Genomic DNA, 16,111 nt, shown 5'->3' on the forward strand with positions numbered 1-16,111 from the left:
ATATATGTATGTATTTTTAAGTTGAAAACATTGTAAAAAATATATATTTTTTAAATTCTTCTTAAAAAATATCCTACAGAAAAAAAGGTGTTAAAACCCCATGCGGAGCGAAGTCTGAGTCAGTCAAACCCTTAGTTTCAAGTTGGTCGTTAGTATGAATTCATTACTGTTTGATCTTACATACATATTATACCAAATATTATATACTAACCCCAAATCTAAGCAAAGTTTGAGGACCTGACAAAGTAGGCTATCATCATTTAAACCCTTAAACATACTGCAAATAAGAGCCTGAAGCAAACGAAAAAACACATCTACATAACCGACTGCTCAGTCGCCATATAAATATCTTCTCAGTTTAGTTTAACATGTATTTGTGAATGAAGAAAACCGTATTTATCCTACCTGCTTCGGTGAAAGTTCTTCTGACTAGATACAATAATGCCGGTGCTGCGGACAAAACTCTTCCTCGTGATGGTGGTTATCCTATAAAAACAACAGACGGATTGAACAAGATTGAATATCTGTATTTAACATTATTTTACAAATAACGTAAGCTGGCTCGATAGAATATTGTTGACTGTGCAAAGTTACTAACGTTAGCTTAATTTAACAACATTTCACAAAGACGGAGCTTTGCTTTTAAACTGCTATGTGCAGTCATCCAGTTTATTTTCGAAAGAGCACCGCATATAATAAATGTTCTCCGTTTCATTTCGTTCTCCGTGTCCGTCTCGTTATTAACAAAATAAAGTAGACTTTATAACAGAAAGCTTACAAATCTCTCATGATGTGTTGACGCGGGGGGCGGAGAAGCACGTTTAATAACACGTGAGCCCTCACTGAGCCAGCGGCCACATTCGGCGCGGCCAAACCCGGAGATAAATGGAAAAACTTAAATTTGTCTGCAATCTGCATTGCCAAACAATCAGAAATACATACGAATTAATGTTCATGTATATCTTATATTTAAGCCTGTAAAAGACAGTATAGATGAAGTGAAAAAGCATTAAATAAGTCGTAACCCTTTGGTGGCACATTAAAAACAAACAAACATTCAAATAGCATTTTTTAAATTCGAATTATTATTGCTGATCAAATATTCGAATATCCGTGCCCATCCCTAATTGGTAGGCTAGTGCTTTTTGTCCCTCTCTGCTATTATAGTTTATCAATATGGTGGAACGACATGGAAGCCTCCTTGGACTAACCCGTTCAATATAAGTAAAGACAAGCTTAGAAAGAAAAGTCAGATCACTGGCAGAGGTAATTTGACACCAACGAGGACATATTTATGCATAAAGACATTGATTTTGATTAATAAAACCCTACTTACTGTCCCTTTAAAAATGCCCTCTGGTCTCCTTCCCTGTGTATAGCAGTGTTAGCAGCATTATGCTAAGCTTGCAAGCTTCCCTTGTCTTTGCTTTCAGTAGGCTAACAGTATTTGCATTTTCTGTATCGGACCCAATCTGATCCACTGTGCATGCCATTTTATTGCGTTGACAGCCAGCCTCGTCTCACATGACAATAAAAAGCCCAGGTGTCTAGTAGGGGTGTGCCATATCATACCGTTCATGATAATACCGGTATGATTTTTACATGATAAACAATGTCATAACATGATATCAACGATATAGCGGCGTGATGACGTATGGTGCATTTACATTCCATAACGAGCTTTAAACTCATTGATGAGTTTAAAGCTCAGTTTTACCCTGTTTGTTTCTTCAGCGACTGCCGCGAGGCGCGGGTGCATCGTCCACTCCTGGGTCCTAAAGCCCCCCAAATTTCTCCCAACAGACAGATGCCTTGCTGATTTCTTCTGTTTTTATATGAAAATCTGATTTATTCACTTGATTTCTATCTGAACTACATGAGCATTTATCTCACAAACCCAAATGTGCCATGATTAATGTATTTATTTGATGTTTATGCAAACAAAAATCATTTTAAAATCATGTAAAATCATTTTAAAATCAACATTTAAAATTGTTAGCTAATGACTTAAGTTACTGGGATGTGTGAAAATTACTGAAAATCTGTGGTAGTGTCATAGTGATGTAAAATTTTCATACCATTTCATCTCTAGTGTACTTTGTTTACATTTGACTCATGCTGTGTGGTAGTGTCACTACTTTTGCACTTTAAAGGGCCATTTCACCGATAGGAACATTAATCTTTATGGAAAGTGAGTCATATTTGTAGTCAAAATGTAACATAAATGTAGAATTTTGTGCCTATTTGACAGAGAAAAGACAAAATGTGACTTTAGAGCACATTTGTATGAAAAACTACAACTGCCACTATGCACCACAATGCACAGCTCTGCAAGCCACTCCCATTACTCGGAACACGGCTCAGACATGCTATTATGTACATAAATGCCACGTTAGTAAAACAAAGAAAATAGCCACCACCACTGTGTATGACTGACACCAATCATGTCTTACTTTTAAACGTGATGTTACATTGTGGTACACACAATAACACTCTGGCCTGGTGTGTATCAAAGTCTTATTCAAACAGTAACGTGCGGTTTCAGATCCACAGTACAAATGTCTTTCCAAGTACTTAAAAAAAGTGTATGCATTTTAAATGTTTATTTAGTTTTACCAATTTTCTTTTTGTCTCTTGTTTACTGTAATTACATTTGTGTTATTATTGGCCTCACTGCTCTCACAATATAGACATATAAAACACCGCTCAGATATGCTATTGTGTACATAAATGCCACGTTAGTATAACAAAGAAAATATAAACACTCACTTTAGTCCGTTTATCCCTGCATCCTCCACACAAACGCGTCCCCTGCATAATATCTCCACAGACGCGCTGCCTCAGCTCTTGGAGCTTGTGCTCGTAAACCGAAACACGTCTTTGAAATAAGCACGCGACCAGAAACATTCACAAAACAAACGTCCATATCCTTATCTGATCCAGAAATGTTAAACCGAAAGCAAACGGCGCGAGTCCGTCCAAGCTTATATACTCCGCAGCGCGTCTGCTCGTAAACCGAAACATGTCCGTGAAATAAACTTTCCAAACGCGAGCAAAGTTCCTCTATTTCATAGAAACCTTAACCAAACAAACGTCCATATCCTTATCTGATGCAGAAATGTTATAAAGAAGCAACACAGCGAGAGAACAGGCAAGCTTCTCTACGCAGCATAGGCCGATGGTTGCTGCTTCTTCACCGGGCTCCTCTACCCAGCCGACGCCCAGGCTCCGGCCTACTCCTCGGGCTTCTGTTCCTACATCTGCCTCAGCTCTTTGCAGTAAAGGTGCAATGTACAGCGGATTAGAGCATCACGCTTGTAAAATCACCCTCTTCCATGTAATATTGATTAACTTCCACTGTTATTGTAACATGAATTCTGGCTCGCTCCACAACTTCTGTTTAGCTTAGCTTAGCATAAAGATGGCGGCTGGTCGTTTTTTTTCGGTCTGTGTTCGTATATTTTCGTAAGTCCCACCCACTTATCTGTAATTGGTCTGAAGCGTGAGTGGGTCCCACCCATAGCCCCCACCTTGGAAAAATGAGGAATGAGTGTCTGTAGTCTTTCACACTCAATAGAGATACAGGATTTCCTTCTTTCAATGACGCAAAATGACGATTTTTACATCATTGAAAGAAGGAAGTGCCTCACTGAAATCAGTATTTCTCCCCTCTCAGGGGAAACTGAGGGAATGGTGCACGACCATTCAAAAACATGACTGGGGTTCTAACGGTACAAAGCTTAATGCAAATGGGTGAAGTTTCCCTTTAATGCTGCTTCTGCCACCTTATGACAACGAATTTACACTTTGAATTAAGTATTCTGTCATCAATGACAGCTCATTGGATGGAAATTGCCATATCTTTTCCATAATTTTTTTATACCATCATAAATATCATTACCGCAAAAAAATCTTAAAATATCATGATTATATTTTGAGGCTGTATTGCCCACCCCTAATAGTTTAACTCGTGAGCACTTGCTTTATTTTTTTCTCTTGCTGTATGTTTTTTTTTTTTTGCGCAGGTACCGCACACACGTGCATGACCTTGCTTTTTCAACCATTGTCAAGTTTTAATAGAAGATCAATTAATTGTTAATATCCCTAGTTGATACAGATTTGCATAACATGCGGATCAAATTTAAAATAAGGAAGATCCCTAAATATTATTACTAAATATTATTTACTTTTTTTTCAAAACAAAATACTGAGAAAGGTAATAATGTGAAAATTATGTTGAAATATTGTTGATATGTAAAACGTATTTTTATAAATAAAAGTGCAAGATAAAGATAACATTTGCTATGGCAACCACAAATTAACAGGGCTTTTGGTACAGTAACCACAGCTCAACCGTGTCATTTGTAGTAAAATGATAATACAATGGTAATCAACATGCCAAAAAAAAAACATTGTTATAATAGTATAAACCCCACGTTTGTTCAAGTTCATGCGGTGCTGCGCACACTAAGCATATGACATTAAAGTACCGCAAGAGTCATTTCAGATCAGTGCCTTCATCAATAAGCTATTAATCTAATACAGTCAGAGAGTATTGCATCTCTTCATCTCTTCATTTCCCTGTCGAATATCAGTGACTATTCAGCTACGACAAGCAAATTGTTGTGTCGGAAAGGCAGCGGGCGTGTATTGTTAAGATGCTGTGATACTGCTGGCTGTTTGATATTAGAGACGCATCTGAAGCCACAGGTAAGCTTGGGGGTTTGCCTTAATCCTCTGCTTGGGATGAAATGCGTGCTATGTTCCTATTCGTCCCTTGGCTGTCCGCCACATACTGTATGAAAGCAAAATGGCAGTCTATGAATGGTAAAGCAAGAAGATTACACAGTCTAATGCTGCAATACTTGCATGTCTACTGTTCCGGTGAAAACTTTATGACCACAAATGTATAGATGACTGAGAAGGATTGACTGGCGCACGGGCCATCTATATAAAGCAGATATGAGAGAGTAAATTTAATTATGTGGTGTGATTTTCCCCAAGAGTAGGCAATGGGAATTGTTTTGCAAAGCCTCAGTGGTGTATGAAATAGCTGTTGGAGAATAGTATCTCATAGGCTGCAAAAAAAGTGAAAAGTAGTGCTGTGCGATTACAGCAAGAAAACACTGGTTTGTCTTTTTTTTATAAAAAATAAAATTATTCCGATTAATGTTAAATTTTAAAAATATGTTTTTGTATTAATTTAATTATTTATTGTGTATTTACATTAAAATGTCATTATGTTATCTTCTTATATGGGTGTCAACTAGGGGTGTAACGGTTCAAATTACTCACGGTTTGGTGCGTATCACGATTTTAGGATCACAGTTTTGGTACTAGGCCTGGCAAACTCGACTCCTTTTAAGGATCCGGGTTGTGTGAGTAACTTGAGTCAGTATTGCTAAATCGCCAAGGAAACTCACTTGTACAGACCCACTTGTAACCGGCTGATCCGCGCGACTCGAGATTCTCAGAGCCGGAAACATTGCACACTCACAGACCATGGAACTGAAACACTGCAGAAAACTGCTGTCATAGTAAAGCCGGTAACATGGCAGACTAAAAAATACATATATTTCTTATTTTTATTTATCAGTTAAATTAATCAGTTAAGTATTGCATACATTTTGATGTTGATTTACCCTTTAATCCAGAAATACAATCTATAAAAATGTTTAAGTCAAGTTTAAAAACATGTATTAAAAAATCATGTAATCATGCACAAACTGAATTTGACTTTAAGCACATTATTAGGACCATCTCTGAGGAAAGCCAGGTGAGATTTTGATACAGCAAGAGGGAAGACAATGATGATTTCAACATGCTTTACATTTATTCGCAAGTGACTTTGTGGGCGGATCTTGGGCGCTGTTGCTATTTTCCCGGCGGGAGAAATAACTCTTGCGCCAGGCGCAAATCAATAGGGGTTGGTCTGAAGTAGGTTCATTATTCATAGGTGTGGTTTGGGCGTAACGTCAAATAAACCAAACAGAACGCTATCCAACATTCCCTTAAAACGCAAGGGTGCAAGTTCCATGGCGGGTTGCTATTATTATGACGGATTTACCAGGCGCACGCCAGGAGCGGATCACAGCCGATGAGACCCACGTTCTTGTAAGAGCAGTCAAAGACAGAGAAGTTGTTTTGTATGGGGATAGGAGAAACCCGCCCAAATCAGCTTAGGTTAAACAGGCGTGAGAGGAAATAGCCACAATTGTCTCATCAGCTGGCATCCCCATCGTTGCGCCAAGCGCTACAATGATGTCAGGAGACGGGGGGATCCCAAGCTTGCCAGCATAAATCGGGCACGCCGTGGATCTGCCTCTACACAGGACCTGACGCCAGCAGAGGACATCGCTGCGTCCACCCTCACCGCTGAAAGGGTTTGGGGGCTTTGAAATCGGACCCAAGAAATGCAAGCAAGGTCCAACCCCAAAGTATACTTACAAATCAAGTTCATATACATTAAGGTTTCTTATGAAAACATTTTAATTATTATTTACATAAAATAAACGTAATACAGCCACACAACAAACTTATGAAAATATTTTAATCGTTATTTGCATGAGAATTTTTTAAACGCAGCCACACAATAAATAAAAACTATCACCACAATGCTCACCACTATGATTTCCCTTATCTCATGTGTTAATATTTTTTATTGTAACAATTTATGATTTGCAAAATAACTGTTGCATCTGTGTAGATTAGATAAGCAAAGTGTGTGCGGGTTGTGCACGCTATATATTATGGTCAAGCATGCGCCCTTAAAATAGCATAATGAACAACGCGCATCGCACCACTGACTTAAGACTAGTTTTTTTTGGTCAGTGGCACAATTGTTTTTTGAAACTGCAAAATAGCATAAGAGATGGTTTGCGCCGGAGCACGCCTCCTTTTTTGCGCTGAACCGCCCAGGGAGCGCAAGTTCATTCCCTAGTTTGCCGACGTGCGTCTGTGGAGGGAAAAACCCGCTGTGCGCCCGTGCAAAACACGAATGATACATGCGTCACTGACAAAGTCAATTGCGCTGGGTGCAAGATAGGGCCCATAGACCGCAGTTCTATGTTTTGTTTTATTTCCGCTGTCATCATAGGTAACATGAAATAAAAAATGTTTTCACACACCAAACTTATATGACGCTGGCGCATCCTCCAAATCCGGGCAGACTTCCTTCCCACTTGCCATTTCTACACATACCATGACCTGCAGCACTCACTCTCCACACCATTCACCTCTTCTTTTGCGCGATTCGCAAAAGGGAAACACGCTATCTGAATGGTTCTGATTTTTTTCATGAACCGTGCCACCCCTAATAAATGTAGACAAAAACAGAAGATATTGTTCCACTGAATACTTTAATAGTGTTTATCTTCATGGATGAACACAACCTTTATGAATTTTGAATAAATGCTGTTTACTAAAAATGAAAAGCTAACCTTGAGCTACAAGCGAACTACACACCGTTCTCTCGACCTCAACGTCATCATCACCAATCTTCCCACAACTCTTTTAAGCTTTATTTAACACATTTACAAACATGTTTCCTGATAAGGAAATACTCTTGAGGTTGAATGTTTGTGAATTTTGCCCATGAGTTATGGCATTTCAAGTCCCAGACAATGTAAATGCTGACATGCTGGCATTCCATAGACAAGCTATAAATGTATTATTATGTTGAAAAGTAATGTTGAGCTGCTATTTTTTCAGTCCCTTTCTCCTGATAACCTGCATCATAAACAATATGACATGCAAAACATCTCATTTTGTATTAAACATGTTAAAAAGAAATCTTTAAAAATATAGATAAAGAATTTAAAGCAACACTATGTAGTTTCCATGTAAAAATGACTTACAGCTCCCCCATGTGGTTGAAAACGCAGCAGTGCCTGGAATCAGACACTCTTCTGCAGGCACGAGGAGGGGCGGGGCTGTGTGCTCTACCCTCCATCGCCACTTTCAGAGTGTGTTTGTAGCAGCTAGGAGGCTGCTCAGGTTGCAGCAACAGTACAATTTGTCCAGTTAAAAGTTGTTCTATCACTGAAATAATTTTAGAGACATTATTTAAAGGTAAAAAAAACTACATAGTGTTGCTTTAAAGTAAATTAAGTTTCAGTAACCTTTGTGTGTTTTGTAAAAGAAGTAAAATGTGCATAAATTGTTGACTCAGTAGGCACAGATTTTACATTTTGCACACTTAAAGGGCACAGAATGGTGATAGCTGTCAGCATTCTCTTGTTATTAAATACTCTTGCATACATACGTGTAAAATGTATGTTTGGGCGAAAACAGTGCAACTGCTTCACATCACCAGTTACAGACAAAAACATCAGACGGCACTACGATACTATGGTTTAAAAAATACAGTGCCAGCATCACCAGTGTTTTGAAACCTTGGAATCGTGATGCTACCGTAGCACTGGTAGACCGTGCAACCAAAGTAAATTAGGCTTTCATAGTATGCATAGAATTAAAAAACAGTGGGTGACCTACTGGCAAGATTTTGAAGTATGCATTTGATGGAAGAGAAGTCACCCAATAAAGAAAAGGTAGAAGAGGCGTAATCATATTCAAAAATGTCAGAAAATGGTAACACCGCAGACATTTAAATAGAGCACCACACTGCATGTTGACCATACATTTTAATGAAATCACCGAATTCATTGTTTAATATTTGCATGCAAGTCATATTGCAATTTTAATTAAAACTGTAATAATTCTGCAATGCTTGGTGGCAACAACAGCTACATGAAAGTGTTCATGAGCATAAAATGGAGACACTACCCACCCCATTCTTATCCGTCTTAGTGTCTCTATATATTTGGCAGTCAAATACTTCCTTGTGTCTTATATATGGCCTTGAGAAAAGCGTGACTATTGCAAAATACTGTTAGAAATGGCCACGGAGCAATTTGCTATGCATTATGGCGCTAGTGAGGAGTCCTATAGGCTGGAGAGTGAAGATAGAGGATGAAGCTGGGGATAACATTAAAAGCTTGTTTTGTTAGCAGCCCCTGCTGGTAGAGCGCAGATCAAAGCTAATGCTGGAAATACAGTAGTGGACGTGTAGCGTTGGGTAATCTCAGGGCGTCAGCAACTGGGTTGGGCTCTCAAGTCATACAGTAGATGCACCTTGGCCAGCGTTAAGCTACAAACACCTATTCGTTTCTCGTTCTCCCTTACCTCCAATTCCGGTCCTCCCTCCTTTTTGTCTGCGGTCGCTAAGGAGACCGCATGGTTGTCCATCTCTATGGCTGCACACATTCCCCTTACACAGATTTGGTTCAGTCCTAATTAAGGCTTCTCCTTTCATTTGTGGAGATAATTGGACTTTCATCTCACCAGGATGCTGCAGCCAAATCTATTCTCTACTCTTTACTTTTTAATGGGAAGGGAAAGGGAGGGGACGACAAAAAAAAAAAACAGAAAGAAAACAGAACGAGGAAATAAGAAAAATCTATTTCTTAAGGACCTGCCTCAATAATTGAACATGTCTTGGGTCTCAAATATCTGTGGTACAATTAAGTGCCTACCACTCTGTCCATGAAGCACTAACAAAACATGAACGTCGGTGTGTTTGCAACATAGGAAAGGGATTTAATGAGACATAGACCTGTGAGACAGATGCTTGTGGGAGATCAGAGGAAGCCCCATAGAGATATGGTCTATCCATAGCTTAGACATAGCATTCCCAGTACACAAGTAAACAAGCTCATAAATTCATTTAAATGTGCCCTATTTGTGAAAGAGGGTGTTACCTGTCTCAGTTAGATGGAAAGCTCATGGGAAGCTCTATCACCCTTACAAATGAGCAAAAGAGGCTAAATCGCAAAACTGGATTGATTTTGATTTGATTACCAGACCTAAAACGAGTTTTCCTACAAGCTGATGTGCAGTCATTTCACCATAGTACTAGATCAAAGTAAATATCTGTAAAGTCTGAGGCCTGATGAGATAATTAGATCAATTTCCTGCACATACTGTATATTCCCAGCGCACTCTCCACTGCCGTGTAAAGCATTTGCTCAGCTATTGAAATTCCTAAAAAAAATGTACAGCAATGCCTTTAGGATTTGGGGGGTGGGGTGGTGGATAAAGTTGGGAATTATTGCTGCCTTGATTTAGAGGGCTGAGAACATAATTTTAGATACTGAGAAATGCAAGTTTATGTTGTTTGTGCAAAAATTATATAATTGTTTACCATTATCCAAATGTCAGTCAGCAATTTCAGATCTGTGATAAATACAAGTAGTCTGTGCATCTTTATATTGTAAAGTATAGTATAAAAAACATAAATTTCATTTTAAAATCTCTAACAAGCTAAAAAATTCCTCATTATAATACTGTTCAGACATCTTTTAGAAACAGTGCTTTTCAATGATTACATATCACATTACATAATGTACCCATTTATTTATTATATGATATAAAACACAGCATATTAAACTGTCACAATTGGAAAAGACGCAAAAGTGTCTGCTGTAAATCTCAAATCCAGTGTGTACACTCTGGTGCCAGAAGATGTTATACATCATCTTTGATTGTGAAATAGCATTAGCTTTTGTGTGTCTCTTGACCAATTGTATTATTACGTCAGCTTGGAATGTAAAACACTATTGGCTCGAATGAGTGATTGCCTCATGCTCTTAAATTTCGGATTATATTTGAATGAGATCTGACTGTACCTGTTACGTTCTTCACATAAAGTGACCTTATGGCTTCAGTTTGCCAGTAAAACTTTTATTTACATTTACATCAGAAACTTTTTTCCAAAGCGACTTACAAATGAGGTTAACAATAGAAGCAAGTATAGCAACAAAAGAACAGCAACTCATAAGTGCACTGGAAATAGTTTCATCAAGTCCAACACAGTATACAGTATCCTATATTAGGAAGTGAGGTATAGGCGGAAGATGGGTTTTTAGCCGATTCTTAAAGACAGCTACAGAGTCAGCAGATCGTGTCGCGACCGGCAGATCATTACACAGTTGTGGAACAGCTCCTGAGATGGTATGCGCTTTTTCCCTTTTTGAGATGGCACCACAAGCCGTCGCTCTGTGACAGAGCGCAGGGATCGAGAGGGTACATAAGGCTGAATAAGCAAGTGAAGTTAAGGGGGTGCTGACCCAGTGGTGGTTTTTATACTGTTGTTTATTGCTCAATTTATGCAATATATACATGTGACTGTACTTTTACTTGCATGTTGTGTTTTATATCATTGACAAGTGGTTGAATCTTGGGATAGCCAATGCTGTGAAGGATCTATCTATGAAAACAAAGGCCGCATTTGGAAGCTGCATGTGAAGAAGGGACACCCTTTGTCATTGACCCTCAAATACGTTCTTCGAAGGACGCAGCCCCTGATTTCAGATACACCCATCATGTTGAGATCCAAAGAAATTCAGGAACAAATGATACAGAAAGTAATTAAGATCTATCAGTCTGGAAAGGGTTATAAAGCCATTTCTAAAGCTTAGGGACTCCAGCGAACCACAGTTATACACAAATGGTGAAAACATGAAACAGTGCTGAACCTTCCCAGGAGTGGCCAGCCGAACAAAATTACCCCCAAACCGCAGCGAAAACTCATCAAAGGGGTCACAAAAGACCCCACAACAACATACCTGGCCTCACTTGCCTCAGTTAAGATCAGTGTTCATGACTCCACCATAAGCAAAAATGGCCTACATGGCAGAGTTCCAAGACGACAACCCCTGCTGAGCAAAGAGAACATAAAGGCTAATCTCAGATTTGCCAGAAAACATCTTGATGATCCCCAAGACTTTTGGGAAAATTCTCTGTGGACTGACGAGACAAAAGTTGAACTTTTTGGAAGGTGTGTCTCATTGCGTCTGGCGTAAAAGTAACACAGCATTTCAGAAGAAGAACATCATACCGACAGTAAAATATGGTGGTGGTAATGTGATGGACTGCGGCTGTTTTGCTGCTTCAGGACTTGGAAGATTTGCTGTGATAAATGAAACCATGAATTCTGCTGTCTACCAAAAAATCCTGAAGGACAATGTGTGGCCATCTGTTTGTGACCTCAAGCTAAAGCGAACTTGGGTTCTGCAGAAGGACAATGATCCAAAACACACCAGCAAGTCCACCTCTGAATGGCTGAAGAAAAACAAAATGAAACTTTGGAGTGGCCTAGTCGAAGTCCTGACCTCAATCCTATTGAGATGCTGTGGCATGATGCTGAAAAGGCAGTTTATGCCCAAAAAACCTCCAATGTGGCTGAATAACAACAATTCTGCTAAGATGAGTGGGCTAAAATTCCTCCACAGCTCTGTAACAAAGCTGTGTGTTTGGATTTTATTTCCCTTCATTTAAATACTGCATGCTGTGTTTACTTGTGTTATCTTTGCTTAATATTTAAATTAGTTTGAAGATATGAAACTTTAAAGTGTGACAAACATGCAAAAAAACAATGAGGAAGGGGCAAACACTGTTTCATACCACTGTATGTTGCATGTACAGTAACCCGGACGGCCAATAAATGCAGAACACATAAAAAATGTCTAAGTAGGGGGCAGGAGAACTTACAAAAATGATGGGACTATTGCTGTATTCTAAAACATAACATGTGACCTATAGACACTGTAGACACCAGTGATGCCCGCAGTTGGCCACAGGAGACATAAGGTAATGTCTAAGATGTCTCAGACGTCCCCTGGCCCTTAATTATTTAATTGAGGTAGTTATGTACATTGGGAAGGGAGTAACAGGGTTATTGCTGGCCTAAATCAGATCTTAATTGAAAGGCAGCCATAAAAGCTGCAGGTGTCCAGCCCTCTGTGTCTATAATTGGTGGCCTATGGAGTGCCGGGATGAGCAGCTGCTTAACACAGTGAGTTTGAGAGAATGACGTGCTTCTTACTAACCCTTCTGTATAACATTACTTTAAGTAATTTAACATAAAAGGTCTTAGCGCCTACACAACCATAGTCAACACCTTACTGAATACAATAGTGTACTGTAAACTAATTTATAATAAAAAGTTATGTGTAAATCCATATGGCAAAAGCTAAAGTACATTAGTCCTGGCATTACAAAATGATCCTTACACGTTTACTATTTTAAGTGTTATACAGTAGTAAGTATATAGCAACTACTTTATGTAATAAGTGATGCTATAGTCATTCGACATAAGTGCTATGTAGCATTTAAAGTGGTTTACCTTCAAATATGAGCCAGTGAACAACTTTTAGTGCTATTTTACATCATTTGTTTTAGAATGCAAAACTTTGAAATAACACAAATAGATGTATGAATTTATTTATATATCCCAGCGCGCAGATCATGCAGGCGTGCACACAGTAACCGAAGTGCAGGGAATATAAAATGGACAGATTTGGATGGACAAACCAAACAACCGCAATTCAGATGCCCGTATTGAACCGTGGGGGTATATATATATCAGTTTGGATCCAAAACGCAATAAATCCATTTTGACAAATTTCAGTTAAAACGTGTTTTCTATACCAAGAAAGTGACAAGATGACAACCACTATTTTCTGTTACAAACTTTCACATAGCATCTTTAGGTTATAATAACATAAAAAATTCAAATCCATAACTTGATTTTCAAAGATTTATCATAAAAACAAATTATTTTTTCCTCAAAATGCAATAAATCCATGAAGTTTTTTTTCTAAATGCTATAAATCTATTGAATCAATATATAAATGTGCATTCATCTTTGCCATTTTATATTCATTTAGTTGACTAGTGTTATATACTGATTAAAAAATATACATTATTGGCATTAATCAAAACACTTACTTTGTCATATTAGGATCACTGTCATTGCTGCGGTTATACTTGACGTCGTCGCTTAACATTTTTCACAGCGATCAGCTGTAAAATGTTTTGGTCCTGCTCGATTTTTCGTTGACTTAATGCAAAGTTTTTCATAAGATCCCCTGGGGTCAATGTGTTAGCATGAGAGCAACTTGATGCTATATATATATATATATATATATATATCAAACACTTTTAAAAACCGTGAAAAGCATCCAATAACTTAAGTATGTCAAATCTGTGACTTGTGTGTACTCGATCAAAAGAAGTTCAATCTTCATTCCTAGTTCTTGGTATTCCATCTTTCTTTAGTCATACTGCAAAGGTCTGGACAAGCAACTCTGCTGGAAAGTACATATGCGAGAGGGAGAGAGAGTGAAAGAGAGAGGGAGTAGGGAAGAGAAAGAGAGACAGCAAGTACATCTTTTTCCTCCAGGCTGAGCTGTGGCTTCCGAGGACAAAGAGTCGATCGATTCACATACTCAATTAGAGCTGTAATGTTTTAATCAATGCCCTGTAAAAGTATGACAGGAGGCTGTAACTGCCTGTAAATTTATGACAAACGCTGGTGTAATTGGGTATGTGTAAACAGTGCATATGATAAAGAAAGATTCCTGCTGCGATCAATAGAATTGATTAGAGGTTGGGCATTAAATAAGCCACACACTGAAGAAATTTACTTTGGTGATATTACCACTGTCAGAGCTTGCTGCTTATGTCTTTGTCGTCAATTGGGGTGGGATAGCATGATTTTCTTTTTCCTATCTGTGAAGGAAATTACAGCTTTTGAGAGAGCTCATGAAAGAAAATATAAATTGGGCCACAGACACACTTGCCAGCAGGATGTATTGAAAATGTAAAACTTTTGGTATCAGTGCTGTTTCAGTTCATGCGCTGTTCACAGTCCCCAAAATGAACTTTTTTCACAGCTACCAAAAACAGGTGAATAAAGAAAATTACCAGACAAAAAGTATGTCATACATTTCTGCCTTTAAAAACTGTGGTTTGCATTGTTTTTCTTAAACAAAATGATTGTAACTTTTAGTATTAATAACATGCACTCACTGGCCATTTTACATACTCACTGACCACAAGTATTTAAATTGGCCAATCACACAGCAGCAACTCAATGCATAAGGGAATATAGAAAGGATCACCAGAATTTGCACATCCTCAAACTTTTCATTGGTTTCACACAGCTGTTCTTCTTCATTCTTATGCTTGGTTTGAACTTCAGCTGATCCTGTTGACCATATGCACTTTAATGCATTAATTTGCTGCCACGTGATTGGTCGTCATTTGTCAGGTCCTGCATTCAGCAATCACTCTTGACATGTGGTGTACATTCAAAGTCTCTTTAAATAAAACTGTAAAGCTTTCTGCAGGCTAAGTGTCAGGTGCTGTAGTAAATCTCCAGGGCCAACACATGCACTTTCTTCATTATGGGATTTGGACCAGGTGAGATGGCAAATTTAAAAGGCGAGAGAAGTGAAGAGTGTGAAGAGTGGACCGGCCTTCTGGGCCTGCTACAAGGCAAAGCCATGGGTACAGAGAGCCTGTTCAAAGTATGGTCTCCAGTGAAGGTCAGATGGAATAAAGGATAGAGCCATAAGAAATTAGTTGATATAGAGTAAGGCTAGAAAAAAATGGAATGGGATGAATAAGAATTGCAAAATTAAAGAAATACTGCACCAAAAAAAAGCTAAAATTATGCCACCTTTAACACTCTCCTGACTTTTCAAAACTGTGTGACTTTTCTCTGTGAAACACAAAAGAAAAGTGTTAAAGAATATACTGGCCACTCTTTTCTGTATAATGAAAGTGAACGGGGAGTGGCATTTTTTAAAATGATGAAAAAGTACGATAAAAGTGCTCCATACACTTTGAGATTATGACATTATCCACTTGCTCTTTCTCATATGTGAATAGGGATTTGGGCTCTCAAGCTTCAAAATAACAAAAAGCCCCCTACTGTAAAGGAGCTTAAAGAAAGTAGCACATACTGTAATATATTTGACTGTACTTCTTTCTCCAGACTATAAGACTATAGCTTTTTGCAAAAGCAAAAAAGTCCACTTTCTGAATACATTTAAACATGAGGCCTTACATGCATGGCTGTACCATTGAGGTATGGCGCAGTGACGATCGATTGGCACGTGATATTACAGCATTGCGAAAGCATTTCAAGAGTATATGACTCAGTATGCCTATAAATCAATCTTGCGGCAGTGTGATGTCACACGCAATAGGTCTGTGTGGCGCCCCATTGGGTCAAACAAGCAAACCAATCAGATCAAACCAGGCA

General features: G+C 38.5%; 1 protein-coding gene across 12 annotated transcripts in view; it reads right to left on the reverse strand.

Moving 5' to 3' along the window:
* Positions 1–16,111, reverse strand: part of tenm3 (teneurin transmembrane protein 3) — a 693,684-nt gene that overhangs the window by 513,737 nt on the left and 163,836 nt on the right. Inside the window, exon 3 of one of the 12 annotated variants that reach the window (XM_073862719.1) lies at positions 406–486. The exons of the other annotated variants lie outside the window; for them this stretch is intronic. The gene's annotated coding sequence lies outside the window, so the exon portion shown is untranslated. The remainder of the gene's footprint in view (positions 1–405; positions 487–16,111) is intronic. 12 annotated transcript variants of the gene reach the window in all.

This window comes from Misgurnus anguillicaudatus, chromosome 3 (genome assembly GCF_027580225.2).
Source record: "Misgurnus anguillicaudatus chromosome 3, ASM2758022v2, whole genome shotgun sequence".
Taxonomy (NCBI): domain Eukaryota; kingdom Metazoa; phylum Chordata; class Actinopteri; order Cypriniformes; family Cobitidae; genus Misgurnus; species Misgurnus anguillicaudatus.